We start from the raw sequence: 10,453 nt of genomic DNA, 5'->3' as shown, positions 1-10,453 counted from the left end.
CCATCGCTCCGCCGCGCCGTGCGACGGCAGGGGGCACTGCCAGCCCGCGGGACGGGCAGGCACCCTTGGGCACAGGTACACGCATCGCTCCCTTCAGCCTCTCCGAGGGCGGCAGGGCCCAGGGGGACCCGGTGTGTCCCGTCCCGTCCTGTTCCCCCCCCCCGGAATGACACCTTGAAAGGCTGTGGCATCCTGGGGACCCTCCTCCGTTCAGCCAGTGCCAGCACCATCCTCACCCTGCACAGAGGGGTTTGGCCAGGATGGAGCTGGAAAAGCCTCCAGAATGGCTGGATTTTCGAGCAGGAGGGACAGGAATCTTGAAGAAGCCTGCCTCCAGCCCTTCACCCCCGGCTCCCACCCGGGCTGAGCCCCAGCACAGCTCATGGCACCGCTGAGCCTGGCACCTGTGGCCAGGCTGCAAGGAGCTGCCTGGATCCAGTGGCCTCCAGCACCAGGACACTGCCCCTGGGATCCTGCACTCCCAAACCCCGCTCCTGATGCCAGAGCACAAAGCAGATGGGAGCAGCACCACTCACCCCTCTTCCCTTCACAGCCCAAGAGGGGAACTGAGGCACCAAGCTGCAGTGGTGCCCCCCTTCCAGGGAGACTCAGGGGCCATGGGAGTGCTCTGCCTCACCGCTGCTGCAAAGGGAAGCAAACAGAGCCTGGATGCACCCAGAGATGGTTGGCAGCATGCAGGTGAGCAAAAATGTCCCCAAGGACACCAGTCACAGCCTGACACTGGGGCAGTGTCCAATGAGGACTGCACACACTGGCACACTGCTCCAGAGCACCCATGGGCTGTGGGGTGCTGGCTGCACGCTGGGGGAACGTGACCCCCCCATTGCCCTGCCAGCTAGTGAAATAAATCCAAAGGAGAGCAGCAGAGGACAGTGTTCATGGGGAGGCAGGCAGGGACACTGTGCTCAGACCAGCCCAAGGGATGCCCCAAAGCCCTAGAGACATTTTTCCTCCACAGTTTAATAAGATGCAAATACCCTAAAAACCTTGAGAGTGTCTGGCCTGGTCTCTGCACACCCTGCTCTTCCACATGGGCTGGCAGCAAAGGCAAAGCCAGCCCACAGCCTCCCTGGTCCATGGCCCACTGTGCTGGAGCAACAGATCTGTGCTCAGCTCTGTCCCTGCTGTGTGACAGTGATGGGGGGAAGAAAGACCATGGGGATGCCAACAGAGCTATCGTTGTGGCACTGCACACCAGTGCCAGCCCCAAAGGGCCACTGTGAGTCTGTAGCAGAGCTCAACACTTTTGCTCAAAGAAATTTCAGAGCAGGCAAGGGATGATAGGACAAGACCAGCAAAGCTCTGGACCAGTTTGGTAGCCCTAAACTGGCCCTGCCTCTGCTCCCAGCAGCAAACAGGCTGCAAATAGAAAGTGGCAGAGCGAATGCACAGAGGGCAGGAAGGGTCCAGGGCTGCCCTGAGACATAACTTTCCTCTGGAAATCATGTCCTGAAGCAGGAGAGGAACTACTGAAGCCAAAGAGCTGGAGGGTAAATGGGCATAAACAAGACATTATACAAGGGGGAAAAACCCCCAAGTTGGAAATGTTTGAAACTGGGAGGGAGAAGAGGTGCTGCCCACTCCTATGGGAGTGATGAAGGCAAAGAAACTTCATCCCCTCTGGGGATGGAGACATGCTAAAAACCCAGGGGTTTATGTCACAGGGCTGGTGACAGCAGGGACAGCAGCTGTGTGATGCTGGCAGAGGCTCATCAGGGCTGGATCAGCAGATGCCAGGGTGGGTGACAGTACCAGGGAGCTGGCATGTTGCAGGCCACAGCTCCTGGGTGGCAGAGCCAGAACTGGTAGCTGATGGGCAGAGATTTCTATCCCTGCCTCCAGATTGTACACAGGCTGTGTTTTCCCCAGGGGATCCCTGAGGCAGGGAATAGATCCCTCCCAGTGCAGAGTCAGGTTGTGCTGTACCACTGAGGCACCAGGAGCCTGAGCAACAGTCCACTTGAGGGATTGCATCAGGGGTGAAGCATTCCTGGAAGTAGCTCATTCTCCATCCTTTCTCTCCCTTCCATCCCTCATCAGCCTCCCCCATTTTCTGGCCACACACACAGAGCCAGCTCCCAGCACAGGCCCTGTGCACTATGGCACAGCCATCTCCCCAGTCCTTGGGACAGAGGCTGTTCCCTGCATGCAGCCACAATACCTTCCATTCCCGTCCCATTCCTCGCCCGTGCCTGAGCTTTGCTGCAGGGCAGTCCCTGGGGAGCCCCTGGAGCTCTGTATCTGCATCCTTGTCCCATGGGGATGAGGGGACATCTGTGGGGACTGGGGCATTTGGAGGCTGCTTGGGTTGGAGCAGAACAATGGAGATGCTGCTGCGCTCTTATCAGACTTCAACATCCGTTTCCCTGCAGTCTCATTCCCTAACCAAAGACAACAGGCATGTGGGTAAGGGTGGTCCGTGAGGAGCAAGGACCAGGCAGAGCTGAGTTCACTCAGAGCCGAACCATGGGTCCATCCATCCCCCCAGGTTGCCACATTCTGGTTTCCAGGCGGCAATAGATCCCTGTTGTGCTCACCTGCAGTCCAGTTCTCCCAGCCCTGGTTTTGCTGGGACACCAGAACCACTGGACCAAGGGTCCTTCTCTCTTTGCTTCCCCTTTTCCTCCACCATTCCCATTAGCCTGCTGGAGCATCTCTCATAACTGGGGCCTCAACATCTGCTCCCACCCCACCTGCTGTCATATCTCTTTGGGAAGAGTTGCTGGCTCTCAAGGACACCACTTCTTTCCCTTGGCATCTCTTTTTCTTGCTACTCCACCCCCCTCCCCACCCCGAGTCCTCACAGGCCTGACAGTGCTTCAGACTGATCCATTCTGGCTTCCAATTTTCTAATAAACCAAATAACCAGATGGTAGCAACTCCTTTCTACTACTGCTCCCCCGCTGCTTAAAGAAGACAAACTGCACATGGGAGCAGGACCCTCCAGCCTATTCCCCTTATCAGGTACTTTATCATATTAAGCCTGCCTGGGGGAGGTGGCTGGCAGCACACCAAAACCTGCTCCTCACCACGAGTTTCCATGGCCAGAGCATCTCTGGGCTGGGCTGGAAATTTCAGCAGCAACTTGGCAAGCCAGGGGCACCCATGAGGCTCTTTAGCTAACCCCAGCTCAAGGGATCTCCTCGATCTTCCTGCCCTCCAGTCTTCCTCCTGCTCCCTGCTGCACATCCATCCCTTCCCATGAGCCAGCCACTGCAGAATCTGTCCCTGCCCATGGCCAGGTCCTTCCACATGCAGATTAAGGCTGGCACACAGAGGTTGGGCAAGGCTGGCTCCGCAGCATTGCCAGGAAAATTAAGGGACCAAAAGAGAGGACAAACAGTGGCTTTGAAGCTTGAGAGCTGCGGCCCTAATAACCAACTGCATCCATGCCTGGCTATTTCAAGGGCGCATCACTCACAATAATTGCAGGGCAGACCAGCACAGCCTTTTACAGAGCTGTCTGTGCTCCATCCCCCCACTTCTTCCCCCGCTTTGCAGTTTTAATTAACACCCTATGGTCCTGAGCACAAAATGACACCAAGCCACAGAGCAACACTGCATCTGAGAAGGAAACTGAGGCACAGACAGTCACTTGTCCTCTTGCCATCCTAGAGCAGGTGAGAGCCCCCGGGGTGCATCCCTCACTGCCACAGAAGCAAGAGTGCGAGCAGCCCCTTCACAGGGTATCTGCAGCAAATCTGCCCAAGAAAGGAGAGCTGGCACAGACAGAATGGGGTTATGAAGCTTTGGGACAGGAATAAGCCCTCTCCCCTTGGAGAACAAACCAACCTGTTGGCTGCAGGGATGAAGAGGGGTTTCTCTCCCCAGTGGGAGCTGCCTACTCAAAGGTGACCCTCTTTGGTCACCTGGAGGTGATGTGTCCAGAGGGTGCATCTCACAGAGCAGGAGGATGCTCATTTTGGTCCCCAAGGGCAGAAATGGCCACTCAGACCTGCAGGACACCAAATAGAGACCCGGATCGGCAATTTTGCAGTAAGGTAGCTGGGGGTGAATGCAGGTCAGGGTGTGGCCTTCCCAAAGCAGCGCTGCTGGCCTTACCCAGCAGAGCCCATTCACACATCCTTGTCTGGTGTGGGACACCCTCCTCTAGTAATTCTAGCGTCACCACTCTGCATTTCCAGCCACTAACTTTCTAGAGGCTTTCTACTGCTATACAAAAACTGTTCCTGATCCCAAAATCTCATATCAGCATCACTACCTCCCTCTCCCCTCTTGTGCAGTTGAAACAGGCAACTTAACCTCTCCCAGTAGCAGCAGCTCTTTCTAGATTTCCAAGTCCCATTTTCTGAACCAGCCAGAACTTGACAGCACCCTTTCCAGGGTGCAGGCACTGGGCAAAGGAGCCAGCAAGGAGTTCTGGCTCCCCCAGGACAGCTAACCACATCCCTGTGGGATGCAGGGCTGGTACCCCAGGATATTCTGTCTCCAGGTGTGGGAACAGGGGCCTGGGTGCTGCTCACAGAAGTCACCCCACAAGCCCCCTCCCAGCCCAGGGTTTCTCCCTGCAGCAACCACTGCATCTAAAGCCCCACAGCTTTTCTCCACCACTCCAAACTGGGCTGAAAAGAAAAAAGAAGAAAAAAAAAAGGACTATTTGAATGTTCACTGGGATAAAAGCAATCAGCTTTCTGAGGAGCAGCAAAATTGGCCTCTCTCCACGGCATGTGTCCCCCACATCTACTGGGGGGGACCAGGAGGGCAGACACTCTCTGAGCAGGTATTTGGGTTCCATGGCAACCACGATTTTGCTAATCAGGACCTGCACTGAGAAAAAGCACATTTTCACCTGGCAGGAAGACTGGACTTTTGCAGGTCCCCATCAGGCTGAGTTGCCCAGGGGTGCTGTCTCAGCTGTGCCTCCGCAGCAATGGAACAGGATGAGGGCTGGCCGCAACCAGGGCATCCCAACAAGAAGCCACACAGCCCCAGTGCTGTGTCCCCCATATAGCATGAGGCTGGAGACTGTTTTTCTACCAAGGCCAGGATGAATCACCCAAGACCAAAAAAGCATCAGGTTATTTCTCCCCAAGCTGCATATGTGTCTGTTGGCCAGGGCTTTGCCAATAACACACCGTTTTCCTGCCTCCCCCTCACCACCTCCTTCAGCTCCTGTCTGACACTGCCCCGTGTCTCCACATAGGATCGGCAGAGGTGGCAGAGCAGACGCTGGTATCACAACCAGCAATGGAGATGGCATTTTGTATCTGAAAAGGAGGAATGCTGCTGCAAGAAGTGGGGGGCTTGCAGCCCCAGGCCCACACTCAAGACACAAGCTACCACCATGTTTTCCTTAACCTGGAAAATCCCATCTTGTGGAGGATGAAAGGCAGCTTAATGCAGATCCCAGGGCTGTGGCAGAGTGCTTTGCAGGCTCAGGGTGCAGCAAACAAGCTGTGATGGAAATCCCTCATTCTGGCTGAAATCTCCTCTACAGCAGAGGGACTTGCTGCCTGGCCAAACCAGCTCTGCCTTTGCTCAGCAACACTGCAAGCCAGGGGACACCCAAAGGAGCATTTCACCAGCTGAAAATACGATATTCCAGGCAAACCACAATGAGCTTGGGATCCCCTCAGCTACAGCAAGACCTTCTCCAAAGCCAAAGCACATTTAAATTGATCATGGATGCAGAGCATCTTCCCAAGCAGCAAGAAGTCACTTTTTGGTATCTATTTATTAATTTCCAAAACGGCACTGTGCAGGGACGGCCTCTCTCCCCTACCCTTGGTTCAGAGCCACTTTGCATTCACAGGTTGATTTAAGGTGCCCCCTCGGTCTCCCAGGGTTGATTGTCAGGACTTCTGTTGCCTCTCCCACCCAGCCCATGGTAGATGTTTGCTCCCTGCCTATGCATGGCTCTCAGCATCCAATTCAAACCTTTAAAAGGGACTAGGAAGAGGCTGTCAGTTGGAAGGAGAAAAAGCTGCTCAGTTTCTGCAAAACCTTGTTTGCAAAGAACACTGGGTGAGGAAATAACGTCTCTGCAACAGGATCCCATTTGCCAAGGAGTGACTTGCCCTCCAAGTCAAGATCAAACTCTCCAGCCATAAAAAAACCCAACCAGCTACAACATCCCAATGAAACTCAAATATGGCAGCAAATAGTGATGTAGGCTAGCAAGAGGGGAACTCGTCCCAGGATCTACAGAACTTGCCCTGAAGTCATTTGCAAACAAACATCTGCCAGGTCCTGCACAGGTCAGGGCTATGGGGGAGGTAGGGATGGGGTCTGCTGTGAGTGTCTTGTTCTTCACGATGTCACCCCCAGACACCAATTTAATCATCACATTAATGGCACCACATTTTTCTTTATTGCTTCATGCCTTTGCAGCATGACAGCTGGTGACTGGGGAGGGTGGGAGTATCTTACACTGGTTGCTGGCACCTTTACTGGTTCACTGGGATGAAAAAGACCTGGGGGTAAGAGGGTGGCTGTTGTGGGGAGAAGAGCGGGAGCCCTCCCCACATCTGCAGCATTCTCTCCCCTGGCACAGGAAAAGTTGAATGGGGCAGGTAGAAGTGAGAAGGCTTTGGAGAAGGTCACACGGACCTGACGGCCACCCTGTCACCTGAAATGTCACAGCAGCCCCAGACACATAATTTCAACCATGTATGGACCCTGGTGCTGATGGTAAGAGGGCAGCTCCCGGCAGAGGTGGGCATGTGGTACCTGGCTGGCAGCCAAGGGTGCTGCCAGTCCTCCATAGAGACCCACCCGTCCCACATGCCACATTGAAAGCCCTTTTCACATGGCCAGTCCAACTGCCAGGCATGAGACAGGATGCCTTCCCTGCTTCTTCACTGTGCAAGTACCACCATGCTCTGCTCCAGGTCCTGGGACAGGTTTTTACTCTAAGCCTCACTTTCCAGGCAGTGATATACTTCAGGGCTGGACTTTTCCAGGCTCGTTCTGCATCCAAAATGAATTCAACTCAAAAAAGTGGGACACATGCACACCCTTTCATTTTTTCCAGCAGCAAGTTTGTGCTTCAGCTAGAGAGAATCAGAACTCAAGGCACACCATGAGCTCTCAGGGATGCCAATGCGGCAACTTTAACATGAATGAAAGTGGTCTGAGCCACAGGAGGCAAAAGCCCACAAATGTGAGCAAACAGCGTGAAATACTCCTGCCCACTGAGAAGAAGAAATCTAGCAAATTGAAGGAGCTGGCAGGGTTCATCTCTGCGAACAGGCAGCAAACGGCACCTCAATTTACAAGACAGCTGCCAGCAGTGCCACCTGCTAGATGCTTGGGCTCCACTGAGGAGGATGAGGACAGCAGGTCCAGCCCCTTCAGAAACTTGTAGTGTTTTTCTGCCAGCAGATTGGAGCTAGATACAAAGAGAGCTTCAGGGCAAGATCCCAGCTCTTTGTATATGATTCCCCTTGGGGCATGATGTCTGGTTCAGGGATAAGGGACCATCAGGGAGGTCAGGGAGACTGAAGCATCCAGGATATCTGATTTCTGCTGTGGGATGGATCAGCTATATCATTACAGGATGGGTAAGAAGCACAAATAGGAGAAACACCACAGCCTGGGCCTTGAGAGGGCTCACCTGTGCTTCTCAGGGCTGTTGGCATCACCTCATCACCCCCAGCAGCAAGCAGAGATCACCAAAGAGGGCAGTTGCTTCTGTCAGTGGCCTCCAAAGGTGACAGATCACCATGTCTCAGGCTAGCTGATTGTCCTTCTGAGATGAAATTGCCTTTGGCCAGTGCTGCTTTCCATGGCTTGCGCACCCCACCAAGCCCATTGGTGCTGCACCACACGTCCTTCAGCCCAATGCCACAAACCCCACCACCCACCCCCTCTCCTCCCCTCTGCCTCTTCTACCCTCACCAGCCCCTCTTTGGCCACATTCATACAGGATGGGGCACAGGGAGAAGATCCAACCTCTGTCTACCATCAGCATAAAACACATAGTAACTGTACCTGGTGATGCTGGCAAACCCACCCACTCGGTGTGGCATAGGAGACACTAAACAAGAAACCATAGAGCAAAGTCACATCAGCTTAATTATGTTGTGACATGTATAGTGACAGAGAGAAGCTGGAGGTGGGGACATGGGCACTAGCAGGTTAAGTGTACACTTGCAGGGTGGCAGGTCTGTTTGATACCCTGGGAGGCTACAGCAAGACTCCAAAGTCACCCTGCCATTAGCTGAGGCCTTTGGTACACCCAGGGGACGGAAGAAGATTAGAGATGATAATTCTAAGTGGATGAACAGAGATAAGAGACTCTCAACCTGATTTCCACACTCAGAAAGAAACCAGAATTAATAATTAAATATCCCACCTGCAAGCACTGACAATAACTCCAAATCCACATCTCACAAGCACAGCAGATCCAGCCCATCCAGTTCTCCTCTCCAGCAGGATGGCAGTCAGTCAGTGGGTGAAAGCTGTCAGGCTGGCACAGCCTCACCACAGGAAAACTCCCAGTGCTGTCCAGTACAACATGTTCCCAAACTAGGGAACAGGCTCTGAGGGGACTGCACACCCCCCACCTTCTGCCTGGACCTGCTGCTACCCCCATTCCAAGCCCAGGAGCAACAGCAGCAGCCCCTATTAGCCCTTTCTACAGCATCTCCCCAGCCCACCCTCAGCCCCTTTATAGCCCTGGGAAGCACCCACAGCTGGCCCAGGCTGGGCACCTGGGTGAAGGGATGGGCTGGGTTAACCCTCTACTCACCAACTCCCAGCTTTATACTGTCCTCGCTAGCAGCTCTAGAGGAAGGTTGGGGACAGTTGTGCGTCCACATGACTCAATGGCCCTGTCCCACCCCATCCCACCAGTCCACTCTCCTGTGTCTCAGTTTTCCTCTGCATCCCCACCTGCCACTGCAGTTATAAGGAAATTCTTGTTTTCTCGTCTTTTCCCTCCTTGAGGTGTTTTCCAGACAGGTGGGCATCTTTCCCCATCCCAGCTGGCCCACCACAAGACTTGGGGCGTGCACACTCTGCTTCCAGCATCTCTGGAGCTGATGAGAAGGGTCTGAGGTACAAACTCAGGCTATAGAAGGGTTTCCCTTCTGCTGGCCCTGCAGCCTGGCCAGGCTTGGTGACCTCCCAGAAGTGTCTTGGCCTCTGGTTGCTTCCTGTGCCTCAAAGTCCCCAAGAGCTGGGCATTTCCATCCGCTCTACCAGGAAGAAGGATTAAATGCCAGAGCTGGATGGGATTTCCTCTCCCCAGTCATGCCAGGCTGCTCTGGCAGAAGTACTGAGTGGCAGCCTGGTGCTGCCTGCCTGGATTTGGCCCAGATCCCATTTATCCCATCTTTTCCCTGGCCCACGTCCTCTCTCCTTTTTGCTGACACCATGGCAGCCCCCTGCTCTCAGCCCCCGCCTCTGATGTGCCCAAAATCTCCCTCATGCAGGTGTGGGGCTGGGAGCCCCAGACCTCCTGGTCACTGCAGAAAGCAGCAGTTTTCAGTGGAAAGAAGGATTTTGGAGAGGACTTTGGTGGATTAGACACATGGCCAAAAGGTGGCACCTGATTGACTCAGGACTGGTGTGAATCCCATCCCACATGGCTGCTACACATCATGATCTTTAAATAAATGAGTTTGCTGGGCAAATGGGAGAGATTTTCCTCTGGCACTGTGCAGCCTGTGATATTTCTTCTCCAACTCTCCCTTCACCCATCTCCCATCCCCATCTGTCAGGTTATTTCCATCCTGCTCCCTTTTGCCACCAGTGCTGTGTCCAATGCTACGCAAACCTGGGGCATGGTGAGGTGTGAAAGGGAAAGAGCTTCTGGTGCGATGCCACAAGTTGCCATTCCAAGAACACCAGGCGCATCATCTCAAACCCTCCCTTTCTGGTGCTTTACATCTGCATTCATTTAATGGACATTAATATAGTGGACTAATTACATCCACTATGAAATAATCAGAGCAGAGTTTCTTCATCCCTTCTCTGGGTTTGGAGATGGTACTTGGTGATGATTTGAACTGGGAGAAACCCACTTGTCAGAGAGGCGGTTTGGGGCCACCCCAAGGTGCAGGGAACACTTTCTTTGCTGCTGCAGTCGCTACTTGCAGACACGACCGACCTCATATTCTCGGCTCAGGCAGCTGGGCTGGAGGAGAGCACTGGCAGTGGGGTACGGCCCCCCGGGACAGGGGCTGCAAGCCCCCTCCGGCCAGCCCACAGAGGGACAGACACGCGGGTTTTTCTCCCCGGGGTGTGTGACGGCTGGAAGGGGGTTTCCTAGCAGGTTGGCTTTGCAAGTCAGATGGAGAGGTATCAGTCCCCGTTTGGTCTCCCCGAGCTGCGGCGTGGCCCGGCGCCCCGACGCCGCGGTGATGGGCGGCCGTACCCGTGCCGTGACCACGATTCGTGGCATTTTGGCTCCCTCTGGTGGAAACACGTGGGCGCTCCGGCGTGTCCCACAGCCACGGGCCACCAC

At 54.4% G+C, this 10,453-nt stretch overlaps 1 protein-coding gene across 1 annotated transcript in view; it reads right to left on the bottom strand.

Moving 5' to 3' along the window:
• LOC113483394 overlaps positions 1–10,453 on the bottom strand; it is a 28,672-nt gene that overhangs the window by 10,932 nt on the left and 7,287 nt on the right. The window contains exon 2 of the mRNA XM_026854926.1: positions 1,349–1,357. The gene's annotated coding sequence lies outside the window, so the exon portion shown is untranslated. The remainder of the gene's footprint in view (positions 1–1,348; positions 1,358–10,453) is intronic.

This window comes from Athene cunicularia (genome assembly GCF_003259725.1).
Source record: "Athene cunicularia isolate RWA chromosome 9 unlocalized genomic scaffold, athCun1 chr9_part1, whole genome shotgun sequence".
NCBI classification, from domain to species: Eukaryota; Metazoa; Chordata; class Aves; order Strigiformes; family Strigidae; genus Athene; species Athene cunicularia.
This window is presented reverse-complemented; position numbering and strand designations above follow the sequence as displayed.